This window comes from Epinephelus moara, chromosome 24 (genome assembly GCF_006386435.1).
Source record: "Epinephelus moara isolate mb chromosome 24, YSFRI_EMoa_1.0, whole genome shotgun sequence".
Taxonomy (NCBI): domain Eukaryota; kingdom Metazoa; phylum Chordata; class Actinopteri; order Perciformes; family Serranidae; genus Epinephelus; species Epinephelus moara.
The window spans coordinates 32,861,374-32,874,777 of NC_065529.1; the positions used below are offsets into that span (position 1 = coordinate 32,861,374).

General features: G+C 40.8%; 1 protein-coding gene across 3 annotated transcripts in view; it reads left to right on the forward strand.

Moving 5' to 3' along the window:
* The window catches only part of itga7 (integrin, alpha 7), a 50,487-nt gene that overhangs the window by 1,392 nt on the left and 35,691 nt on the right, over positions 1-13,404 (forward strand). The gene's annotated exons all lie outside the window — the stretch shown is intronic.

Consider the following 13,404-nt stretch of genomic DNA (forward strand, 5'->3'; position numbering starts at 1 on the left):
ACAGAAATGTGGTACATGAATATAACCAGCAGTGGCAGAAGTATTCACATTCTGTACTTAAGTTAAAGTGGCAGCACTACAATGTAAAAATACAAGTAAAAGCCATAAATTTAAAATCCTACTTAAATAAAAGTACAGAGACATTATGAACAAAAAGTACTCAGAGTATCAGAAATAGGTAGGTCTGGACAATATATCAGTCTTACATAGATATTGTAATATGAGACTATATCATCTCTTGGATGTCAAAGTGTCGTAAGTCTTATCTTCTCGTGGTTTTAAAGACTGCATCCCAGTAGAGTGATGTAATTTTCTGAACTTATTTTCCGACTGTTTCACTGTTCTTTTATTTACTCAACTAATCATTATGTTCACATTACTGATGATTATTTATCAAAATTGTAAATATTTTGTGGTTGTCGACCCTATAATATTGGAATATCAATGGCACAGTCTTTGGTAAAAAGAAAAAAGAAAAGAAAAGAAAAACTGAAATAAAAAAAAGTATATATATATATATATATATATATATATATATATATATATACGGTACACACACACAAACACACATATATCACCTAGCCCTAGAAATATGCTATTTACTGTGCAAAAAATGACTCCTGTGAGTGTTAAACTATACATTATCATACAGTACAATATCATATTGGATTAATAATGCATTTTAATTAGCATTTTGCTGCTGCAGAGCTTCTTTTCCTGTTGTTATCATAGATTATATCATTTTAATATAAATGCATCATAATTAGGGGTTTGAAAAGTATTATATTCCCATATGAAATAGGGTAGAAGTATGAAATTGTATAAAATGAAAGTACAGGTAGCTCAAACTGAAGTTCTGCATTTAGTTAGCCTACTTTCCACACTTGAATATAACAAATGCAACATGGATGTAATGTACATAAGTAAAAAATGAATTCAACCACTTTGTAAATAAACATCTAGCGTGTAGGATTTAGTGGCATTTTGTTTAGAGGTAGCCAACTGAAAATTCGCCCGTGTGCCATGCGCACATGTGCCCTCGTCTTTCTCCAAGAAAGCCCCCTCTGACATTAAATCTATTCATTTTAACCTAAACCACGACTTTTTTCCTAACCTAACCAAGAGATCCCTTTCTGGTAGTAAGCCCTCAAGAAAAATTTCTCTTGACTGCATACCAAGCGTGTAGGAGAACTACTGTGGCTGAAAAGCCTGATCTAGACCAGTGTTTGTCTGTTCTGAGCCACTGTAGGGACAACATGGCGGACTCTGTGGAAGAGGGCCACAGTTGGGAGAAATTTTCCTTGAGTGCTTTCTACCAGAAAGGGATCTATTTGTTAAAGGTAGGAAAAACTTGTGGTTTGGGTTAAAACGAATAGATTTCTCTCAGAAAGGGCTTTGCATCATGTGCAAGAGGACCGAAGAGGTGCTGCTCCCTATGTAGATATAAGCAGCTCATTTTAAGGTAACGAAAACACAACGGTTCTTAGTTTCAGGTGTTTATACAGTAAGGAAAACATAGTTATAAATATAATATTCATGTATATGCCAGTATATCCCCCTGAATCCTCCACACTGGACCTTTATTTTTAAGAGTTAGCATAATTTACTACAGGTCCCTGTCTGTTTTGGAGCTCCATATTTAACCGTTGGCTCCTCAGTTTACTCGGGCTGCAGTCACCCTGTCGCCTGGTGAGACCAGGGGAGTGACATCAGCATTCACACAGACACACACACAGACAGTCAGAGCGAGGGTCAGGTCACCGTCTGAAACCTGCTCACTGTCCAGCAACATTCCTGGAACTTATTTTAAAAACAGACTAAGAGCTTAAAGTATTGTGTGGCTCACTGCTGTGGCCAAAGTGCAAGAGAGGGAAGACTCCTGAGGAGATGTTGCACCAGAGGAGTTAGTGCCAGGAGGAGACAGTTAATACAGTAAACTGATGTGCTGATGTGATGCGGCTACTGGAAGAGAGTGGGATGAATAATGCTGTTGCCAGTATGCTGTGACATCATATCTACTGTCTGTATAGATGACTTTGTAATGATTTCATTTTCATCTGCTGAAGATAGACATTCTGAGGTTATTATTACTGATTTCTATTTGAGGGTTTGTGTGAAAGCCACGTACAGAATCTCCAAACACTTCATGAGCTAATTAAAGTAGTCCGTTTTCAGCTTTCTGACCTTTTGTCATGACCATGTCCTTTTAGTAAGAAATAGAGGAATTTTCAAATTTCTGAGAGCTGTGAGAGTGAGAGTGAACCAAAACAGGATAGCTAAACAATAAGCTGAATCTCGCTCTCAAGCACTTTTAAGGTCTTAAGGTTTTAAGGCCTGCTATGCAGAAATTGTTGCTTTAGCAAAACATTTAAACTCAGCCCTCTCTCCCTACACTGCTTGTCCATACACTGCAAGCTACTAATGTAGGAGCGCTATTTGTTGTAATGGAAAAGTCAGTATTTTAGGAAGCTAACTAAGCTAACTGCTGGCACCTATCTGTCCAACAAAAAAGTGCTCCCCAGTGAGTGTAAAGAGAAAGCCTTTGTCTGCCTTTCTGAGCTTTGACTGCTTGGTGTTTCAACTTGCTATATTTGCGTTTTTCATCGCTGTGTTAATGATTTCCGTAGCTTTCTCTTGGAAGCATGTGGCCAGTACCTGGTCCCTACATTCTTATAAAGTCCCCACCTCACCTACATGGTGTCACTGTCTGGGGGTACACACTCATAAACGTCCCAAATACAGCAAAAAAAGAAGAAAGTACAGACAGAGGGCAGAGCCTCTGTTGATAAATACACCACCACGCATTTCTAGTGGGTCATAATTGATGACTGACAGGGATTACGTCTGTATGGGCTATGATTTATTGGTTTTAGAAAAAGTCTTCATAGAGGAAAGCTCTGGATTCTGATAATTCTACGTGCTGTAAGTCTGTCACTACAACTGATCCCTTTCATATTGTCTTCAGATGGTTGCACTTTGTCATTTGATGCATTATTATAAAAATATTTATTCAAAGTAATCAAATCTGACCTGACCAGTGACTCGGCAGACAGCCAATAAAATTCTGCTGGGAATATAATTCAAAGCTTTTTATTCATTCATGTAATTGCTGCAGTAAAAGAGTGTCAGACATAATTAGATCACCATGTATTCATCAATCAGCCAAATTCCCTGAAAAAATACATACATCATGATCTCAGCGTCCTCGCCGGTACAGCCCCGATGACTTGATGATGATTTCATCAGCTCTGTAGACTGTGGGAGCTCAAAACATGTCAACTTGATGTTATTGCACTCTCAGTCAGAGAAAGGTATTATTCAGATAGCAACACAGCAATTATCTTTCCGGACTGAATAGTACATTAGCTCTATGATAGTGCCCTCTATGGCTGCTTAGTTTCCAAGATGCTCCCATCGCTCCCATCTCTACTCCTCTGATATGCTGTCTTGAAACACTTTTCCTCAGACTTACTGTAATTAGATGCCACTGACTCATTTTCTCGCTATAGTATGAAGGTGTGGGTTACTGTCCCCTGTGGTCATTCTGGGTTGTCCTCATTGTGTGTTGTGCCACCAAATTCAATGGTGAAAATGATATCACTGCTTTGATGCTCTGTTCTGTGCTTACTCATGGCTGTGTGAGGTCATGGCATACACAGCCCATAATGTTTAAGTGCTCATACAAATCAGCTTAGTCATGCTCTCTCATCTCACTTCTCTGTTTGTTTCCCTAAAGCATCAGAGAAGTTATGAGTATATAACTATATCTGTCTGTCTGTACATACGTATGTGCGTGTGTCCATATCTTGAGAACTGTTGATCTAATCTACTTCACACTAGGCAGGTGTATGGGCTCGTGATATCTGATGTGCCTGCAAAACTCCTCCCATCTGTAATATTTTGGTGTGGAATTTACCTCGAGTACGTTCAAAAAGATTGCCGCTGTGACTTTGTACAGTGTTGGGTGCGGGGATTCAGGGCTCTGCAAAGAGTTGAGCAAGTCAACCAAAGCAAGTTGACTGCAGCTCATTGACTGCAGTTTAGATGCTGAATATATTAATGTCATAACCAAACTCTTGGCTCTTCACAGTTGATCATATCGTCCGTAGCAGGCCAGCTGTGGCTCACTGATTGCCATTCACTCTGCACCACTCTGCCATTGCAACTCAAAGACCAAATCGCTTCGCTAATCTAATTCAAGCTCTGCTTTACAACGGCGGTGGTTAGGTCAAATCAAGCAACTAATACACCTATTTTTCAATTAATACCTCTGCCAAGTGTATTTCATTAGTGTTTCTGACTGTGTGTAGCCACAGTGGGTGTGTTTTTAGAGGCCCGCATTTAGTTATTTGGGGGCCCCAGGCAAACACCATCTTACTTTGGCCAACTTTTAATTTTTTCTGCAACTGGGAATGTTGCTGGGCTATTAGCAGTGGTAGAAGAATTGCAACAGTGAAAACAGTGGTGTAGTGGAGGAGATACGCAGTTTACAGTATAGCCACCTAAAAGCCGAAAAACCATTGGAATATATAGGAGAGTATACCCACTGCATCCTCAGTAACCTTCCCATCTACCAAGTATTACACCCACCTCATCAACTGCCACTACACCACTGACTAAAAATGTTTCTTTCTGAAGTAAAATGACAGTAAAAGTCCTGCATTCAAATTTGGACTTAAACCGAAGAGTGAAAGAGGGACGTTGTAAGCGCAAAAAAACTTTAGGGTCTAATATAATACTGGATATTTGAATAAATAATAACACATCATATTTTAATTGTTATATTTTGTGTGTAATATATGAATCTGCAGTGTAACCAGCAACTAGAACAGTGTTTTCTTCTGAAGTAGAAGTAGGGAGTAAGTAAGGATTATATGGTTGAGTTGCATTTTTTAAGCGCTTTGGAGGCCTTTTGTATGTTATTTCTGGACACAATGAGTTAGAATAAGTCAAATATTTCATATCTAATCATCATAATAAATTAATAGCTGTTTGGAGCCCTTTTAGTTTGGAGGCCTGAGGCAGTTGTCTACCTTTCCTAATGTCATGGTAAAGTTTGCCCCTGGAGTTTTCCCATGAATCAGTGTATTCTGTGAGTAGCAGTGACTTGGGTGTTTGACACACCCACGTCATGGCAGGTGATGGAGAGAATCGCTCAGGATCCAACCAAAGTGTCAAGTATGACGTTGTTTGTTTTAGCCATTTTCGAGAAAGCTGCAAGCACAGGCCAAGCCATTGGACTGCTCTGAACAGGCGTGCTTTGAACAGACACTGCACTAGCTTCTTCAAAGGCAGGATCATAGAACGTTGTGGAACAGACATTCAGCTTCAGATACAGCTGGCAGGTTGATAATGAATGTCTTTTTGTTCCGTTTTACAGTTTCTCTTCAGTACAGGCTTGTGCCGGCCCCAAATCCTACAGCTTCTTTTCAGTATGGCAGCAAAGGTCAACCCCATGTGACAAGATGATCTCATACTGACGAACGTGCTGAAATGAGATCCTGTTCAGAGACATGCTGGGAGGAAGTAAAAGTATGCCACACTCAATCTGGCTTCTGTAAAGTTTCTATACCATCTCTCTTGGTTGCTGTTGTCCTGAAGGCCCCCAAGCTGAACTTAGGGGGCTTCTTCTCCTGCTGCTGCTGATGCCAGACAGGGGATGAGGTGAGAGGGTATTTCAGTCTGAGTTATGTGTGCGTCTGCTATTTATAAAGCTATGAGAGGTGCTTCCGCTAATAGTTCACTGCCTGGTGAGGACAGGAAGCCCCTGAGCTTTATCCCACCACTGCCAATCTCCCTGAATCCAGCTACTGCTTCTTGTTATATTACAATAAGTCTGCAAAACAGCATGTAAAAGAAAATATGTCAGAGTCGTCTTACGATATGATACATCTTGAGGATATTTAAAGACAAGGTTGTAATGGCAAGTGTTGATAGTGGTTTTGAACGGCCTTAAAGGCAAAGTGAAAAGCCTGACATCATAGCAGCGGTGTTGCCAACTTGGCGACTTTCTTGCTAGATTTAGCAACTTTTTAGACCCTCTTAGCAACTTTGTTTCTGAAACGCAACAAGCGACAAATTTAGTGACTTTTCAGACCATCAGGGGAAAAGTGAGAGTTGTAATATTGTAATTTGTTCCCATGCATGGTGCTCAGAGTACTCAATATCCATGGCTCCTCCACCATCAATGCGGGGCCTCTTGCACCAGGTGTGGGACAGGCAGGAGGAGAGGAGGTGCTGCTTGCCACGGGAGTTCTGTTGTACTGAGTCTCTGTAGTTAAAATGGGCGCTCTCACTACCTAGTTTCAAAGCTCGAGAACATGTTTGACTTCAGTTTTGTTGAGAAATTGTAATGCTTCCGTTAATGATGTGTGATGATTTCACCAATATGCACATGAGCACATGACATCGTCTGATGACTTTGGGTGACTTTGGAGCTAGTGCTAGCTACTGTCATTGGAAAACACTGGCAACACTGCAACCTGCAAGACATTCATTGTGTGGCACTCGGTTGTGTGACAGAAATAGTTGTGTCAAGAATGATAAAAGCTGGAGAGAGAGAGGTTCAAACCCGAACTGTTGTTAAGTTACAGTTATGGTCCAATTCCAAAGTCAGAAATGTCTGAGGCACGTCTGAAATAGCGTCCTGTCATCTTAAGAATTTACAGTACTTAGGCACAGTGTTGCCTTGAGCTAAATGCTTACTTCAGGATGCCATTGAGCTTACAATGCTTTTTTTTTTTAACAATTGCTAATGCTTACAAGGTTAAATGTTTACCAAGATCAGAATTTTAGTTTCGTGCATGAGCATGGCAACAGTTGCGAATTAGCACTAGAACAAAATAAAGGTGAGGCTGGTGGGAATGTCAGTGGTTTTCCAAAGCACTGGAACAGTTTATGTTTGACCTGATGATGGTGATTGATAAAAAGTTTTGGCATCACCAGAGTTATTACAGTTCATCCTGTCGGGACTCTGCGAACGTGTGTACCAAATTTAATGGAAATCCGTCCAATAGTTGTTGACATTTTGCTCAATACGAAAAAAAACATCATGGTAGTGCTAGAGGAAAAGTCATGGGATCATCAAAGTCATTCGTCTTCATCCTCTGGGGACCATGAATGTCTGGCAATGCACCCGATAGTTGTTTAGAGATTTCACTCTGGACCAAAGTGGTGGAGTGATAGTCCCTTACTGCCATTCCTAATAAAAACCCGATGCTGCACTACTGATAGTCTAAATTCAGAAACAGCTGATTCTGCAAGCTTTTAATGTCATACATCAATATACTTAGAGCAAACCCATGACAGCATGATATAGCATAATGTGTTCTGCATATATAAATGTTTAGCTCACTGCCAAAGGTTTGTAAATCACACTGTATCCAACAAGTATGCTGGAAGGCCGTGAGACTTACAGTTTCATGTCACTTCTTTATATTGATTTCAGCCTCTTGATTTAAAGCAAAGGTCTTTTCTATTTTAGAGTGCTTTGACAAAGGTGGGGGAAGGCAGGTCTGATGTAAGCCACAAATCATGTGTGATGGATCTCTATCTGGCCTTGAAAGACATCTATTGTGCCTATACTAGCTCACCCTTCCTTTTGTGTTTGGTTTTTAATCAAAGCAGTAATTCTCTTTCTGGATATACCTTTTATTGGAAAATGGTAACGCTGCATCCTGTCAGTTTGTTTGTGGATGTAGCATATTCACACACTGACAAGATTATTAGAGTGTGATTTATCTGAGTGTCGAGCTGTTGATGTCAGTAGACGTAGAGTTGGCTGTGTTGCATTGCTGTCAGAGGGAAAGTAGAAAGTCTCAGGTTGCAGTGAGGTTCATGTTTACCAAGGAGCTGCTTTGGTGCCTTTCTGAAGAGAGCCTCAGCTCCAGTGGGGCCGCAGGTAGCCAAAATAATCCCAGACATATAGTCTAAGAATCTAAAAGAGCTATCTGAAGCTGAACAAATCCTCTTATTGAACTGGAGGCTTGATTAACACAGCTTAAAAAACAGGAGTGGAGCGTGGAAGTGATGTTTGGATGACCTCCAAAAGGTTACAGAGATTGCAAGAGAAGTCAACTGCAAAAGATAAGAAACTCCGCAGTCACAGGAGGTGACATTTATTTATATTAAGTCATAGTTTGACATTTTGGGAAGTGTGCTTATTTGCTTTCACAGTCTGAGTACACTTGACACCAAAGTCCAATTTGTTTGATTAATGTGAGCACTGTGTAACATTCACAGGAACAGTACGCTGAAGTGTGCCTGACTCCATTTGAAAAGGATGTCTTGAGTATAATTCATGTGCGCTCCTGTACGGTACGCATCAGATGTAAACACTAACCGTACCAAAAGTTATGAAATATTTACAATTTAACACTGCTGCCTCTATATCAGACGGCAGTGTAGCCCGCCGCAGACAGACCCAGATTCACTGCCACCTTCTACCTGTAGTCGGAGTTCCGGTGGGACGCGACAAGCCCTGCCCAGAGCGCCAAACAGAGCTTTGCCTCGCTGCTCTATCGGCCCCTGGTAACCTTAGTCTCTGGGGCAGCAGCGTCTGTCTGCAGCGCCCTTTTCTACAATGTAGCACAACAAAAATGTCACATAGATGATGATGCATATGTAATTGGGTTCGGAACAACATAATATGAAAGCTAAGTGGAGAAGGGGCAATCGCATGATATGAATCTATCTTACCTAATATGAAAACGCCCTAAAATGTAAAGATTGACACTGACTTTCATGTCGGTGTGCTAAACACAAAGGTGAAGCCAGCAGCAGGTTAGCTTAGCTTAGCATAAAGACTGGAAACAGGTAGGAACAGCTAGCCTGGCTCTGTCTAAAGAAAATAAAATCTACCTACCTGCACCTCTAAAACATTGGTAAAATAAACTGAGGTATGGCAAGACACTTTTTCTGGGAGGTTAGAGGCGCTGGTAGGTGTTTTTTTTTCTGTTGCACAAAGCCAGGCTAGCTGTTTCCACCTGTTTCCAGTCTTTGTGCTAAGCTAAGCTAACAGGCTGCAGCTTTATATTTACTGTACAGATGCGAGAGTGGTATCCATCTTCTCTCAGCAAGAAAGCTAGTATTTACCAAAATGTTAAACTAGTCCTTTGAGTCTTTTTTAAAGGTAGGGTCTGGAGGATTTTCCAGTTGCTGTTTGTAAACACACATTCAAATTTGGCCCCTCCTATCAGGCTCAACTGCGCGCTGCCCCTACCCCTCCCGGCAGTTGGGTGTTACACAAAATGATTCAAAGCTCAATCCTCACACTACATCAAGCCATATATTAGCTAAACGTAAAGTTATTTGCATCGGTTGATAGTCGGAATTAGCCTCCACAACAAACTACGTAGGAATTACAGTTGTTGTAATGGAAAAGTTGATAAATTAGCAAACTAGCACAAGCTAACCGGCCTGTATTTGGGATTTACCTGTCCAACAGAAAGCAGACCAACTCCGCGTCGCTGTACATCCCGAGCCTCTCCTTCAATGTTCGAAAGCGGGTGAAAGCCACCCCGATATTCACACGAGTTTTGGCCCGTGCTTTATCGACTCGGCGTTTTGCCTCACTCACATTTAATTTCCTTTTCTTCGTGGGTACGTCTGTATCCACCATTGGTAACGCCTCCGCCGGAGCCCGGAGGTACGGAAGAAGGCTTCACAGAAGAGATTCAGGCAAGGTTCGCGCTGGTGCACGCTCGGACACACTCGGGTATGGCACCTGTGCTCTCTCATTGGCTGGGAAATCTCCGCCCAGAAGCGGTCCGAGCTCACAAAAACATCAAAATACAGTTAAAGGGCAGGAGCTCTGCAAACAGAGTCACCACCACACATGAGTAGAAGCCCATAGGTGATGATTAAGCAGGATTTCATTTGTATATGTCTATATTTTGTTTTGTTTGAAAATCCTCCAGATCTTACCTTTAAGGTTGCCAAGTTATTTTGCTTTTCAGATGTGTTTGGCTTTTGCCTCCATGAGTCAAACACAATGCCTGCTGCACCTTTCAGTACCATTCCTTTTGTTTAATACACATATAAATGTGTGTAAATGGGGCCCAGCATAACTGCCTTGCACATTCATAACACAATGAAGAATTTCTTGGGGTTCATTTGCATTACAATAGCCAAATCAAAGCTTCTTTTTCAGCCTCAGCTTAAGAGTTGAGAATGAACCTTCCCCCTTTTTCCCTCCCTAATTCAATTCATGATTTTTCTCCTGCTCCCTCTCCCTTGTTGCTAAATCTTCCAAAGACCATTCACAAGACAGCCTCGTAAATGTAGGAGCTCACGCTGTTGCAGTGCGTATTTATAGGAGAGATCAGAAGGAGCAAAGGGTATATAGCATGGGCTTTACAGTCCAGCGTGCACATACACACACACACACACACACACACACACACACATACAATTAATACTCTTTACTAGCTCCCACTTACTCTCTGTCTATTTAACATTCTCCCATTCCTCCACGCTGGGCTGCCCGGACAAAAGCTCGGTGGGAAGCAGCGCTGCCTGGCAGAGAGCTTTCAGGAATATTACTCTGCGGACCACGTGCTCAGTGGAGGGAGAGGGACAATCTGCAGAGTCAGGGAGGAAACATACAAGTTAGATCTGATGAAGGTGCAGATATAGGGATAAAATGTTGGCAGTGTAGGAGGAGCAGGAGCTGATTCTGCATCTGCACTTCAGAGGTAGTTGGCAGATAAAGTCTTGAGAGGGTTTCTGGCATTTTGCATTATCAGAATAAATAATTATTGTCCTTGGTGATACAGTAATGAGTTATGTTTGTGTTCTATATTAGCGTTTAAAGCATTACCTTGAGTTGACTATGAATATGGTATGATCTGAATAATGTGGGGGAGGGTCTGAGGGTCTGACAGGGACGGGAGCTGTGGGAATGAATAAATCATGGAAGTCCTCCCCTTTGATTAAATATGTGTGTGTGCGTGTGTGTCTCCATTTGGGTCTGCTCTTGTAAAGACGCAGTTTAATCAATCAGCTGATGCCCGCCCTGCTGGGAACTGATACACAACTGAGATCGGAAAGAAGCTCTGAAAGGCAGACAGGAACAGGAAATTACAAAGGACGTGGAGGCTTTTTGTTTGTATTTATTCAAGGAGATTAGCTGATTGATTATGCAGCAAAGTCTTCGGATACAAATGGTCAAATAACTTTGACATTAAAATATTCTTTATATAGATGACCTTATCGCTGTCACTTATCTTTTCTAATTTCCTCGAACAGTTGTGGGTTGAAGAGGTCCATGGATCTTAGCATGTGTCATCATTGTTGGTACTTCGTGTTAGGTTTAAGAAAATTTCTAAATTAATCCGTGAACTAAGAAAAAAGTGTAGAATCTGTCATATATATAAGTCTCAAAGTTTTCATAAGTTCCAAAGTAAGGTCTATACACACTGGATTTTTTTTGCGATTACAAGTCAGATATTTTTTCAGACTATTGCTTGTACTTTCGTATTGTTGAGTACTTTTGCACAGAATGCAAATATTACATGGAGAAAGACTAACATAAATTTTTTTAGAAGTGAGGCCAATCTATATGAGCTTTTGAACCTTAAATAAAGCTATTCACCAATCATGTTACCCCCATGAGGATTATAAAAGGGCAACACGGAGGCTCCGTAGTCCAAACCAAGATGGCAAACATTTTTACTCCTTTCAATCTTGACAAAGGCAGCACATACCAGATCCACTCCTTCTCTTCTTACCTTTCACAATAAAAGCTCTAGATATATACAATATGTAACTGAGAGGGAATAAAAATTCGCTCAGAGCATTCTGCTAAAAGGAGACTTAATAAAACAGCTCACAGTAGCTTAGGCTATACAACTACTTACCTCAGACAGACTGCCAGACAATGCAGTGCACTGCATTTTCGTGTCGTTCATTCGTCACGCTCCCAGTGTGTAAAGGTGTTTAAACACAAACTATAGTTTTTAAGTAGGCACGCCTGTAACCGCCAGATGTAACTGTTGCATAGCTAACGTTAACTGAACAGATGAAACGTTAGTTTGCTAATAAATGACCTTCTTAGTTTGAATTTACATATGATGCAATAAAATATGACCAAAATGTATGCATGCATGACAAAATGTTGCTAAACTATGATGCAAACTGAAAGGATTTCCAAGTACATTTCACAAAAATGAAACAAATCTATAGAACATTAAAATTTTACGATGCAATATTGTTGGTTACTGTTTGAAACACGCTAGTCTGTGAAAGTGAAAGTAAAAGCAAACCCCAGATTAACTCTTGTTTGGTGTTTCGGCTGGCTATGTTTCCATTTTTTTTTGGTGCTGTGTCTCTTGGATGCCTGCTGCTTACAGTCTGGCACCTGACTGCCCAGACCTCGCCTGCATACTGTTGGGGTACACACCCAGAACATCTGGAACACAGGAAATGAGAAATAAGAGTCAGAGGGCAGAGTCTCTGCAGAAAAATATACCACCACACACTTCTAAAGGTCGTAAGTGATCATTGAGAGACATGTTTTTGTTAAAACCTACATAGTATACCTTTAAGATTAAATTTAAATGCTAGATACACTAAATTACTTTACTGGTTAGATTAGCATCATTTTTTATTTTACACTATATTAAATCTGACACACACATTTCTCACGTATCAAAATCAAACAAACATCCAAATATTTACAATGGATTTGCAGTTAAGTTTAATAGAAAGGCCCCACATCACATTTTTATCTCATTGATATGAAAAGAAAGCTGAACAGGAGCGGATATGACTAGAATGGCAAAGCAGCAATTACTAGCCACTCTCTTCAATCTTTATTTTGTAATTAGGTGGAAAATGAATCTCTAGCAGTTATTCTCCTCTCTTTGTTCTCTTTGCTTTTCTTTCTTCCATGTGTCTTGCCTTATCACACATTCACACACACAGAACATGATTAGTGTCCTCCTCGATAAGACATGCAGGTCAGGTGACCTGGAAACTCTACACTGATCACAGGTGTGACTTATTGAATATGTTTGTCTGTCCGAGTCATAGACCCACTTCAACCATGCTGCTTGTCCCAACTCTCCCCTAAAAAGATAGATGGATGGACAGAATGGGAATGAAAGAGCAATTAGACCAGAGGCAAAGTATGAGACACAGACAGAGTGTATCTAGACAGACAGATCAATAGATGGATGAATGGATAAGGGGAGGAGAAGAAAAGGAGGAGATAAGAAGGAACAGGGGAGGGATGGTGTAAGGGGTTGCATCCTCTTTACACTGTGGACCTGAGGGCCAATCATTGCCCCATCTATGCCTGGAAATGACTGTTCACTTATTGATCAGTGGAGGGGCAGGTGGTGAGCTCAGGGGTTGTTAAAGATGCATGTGGAGTGAGTATGGGGTTACTATTGTCCTCTGAAA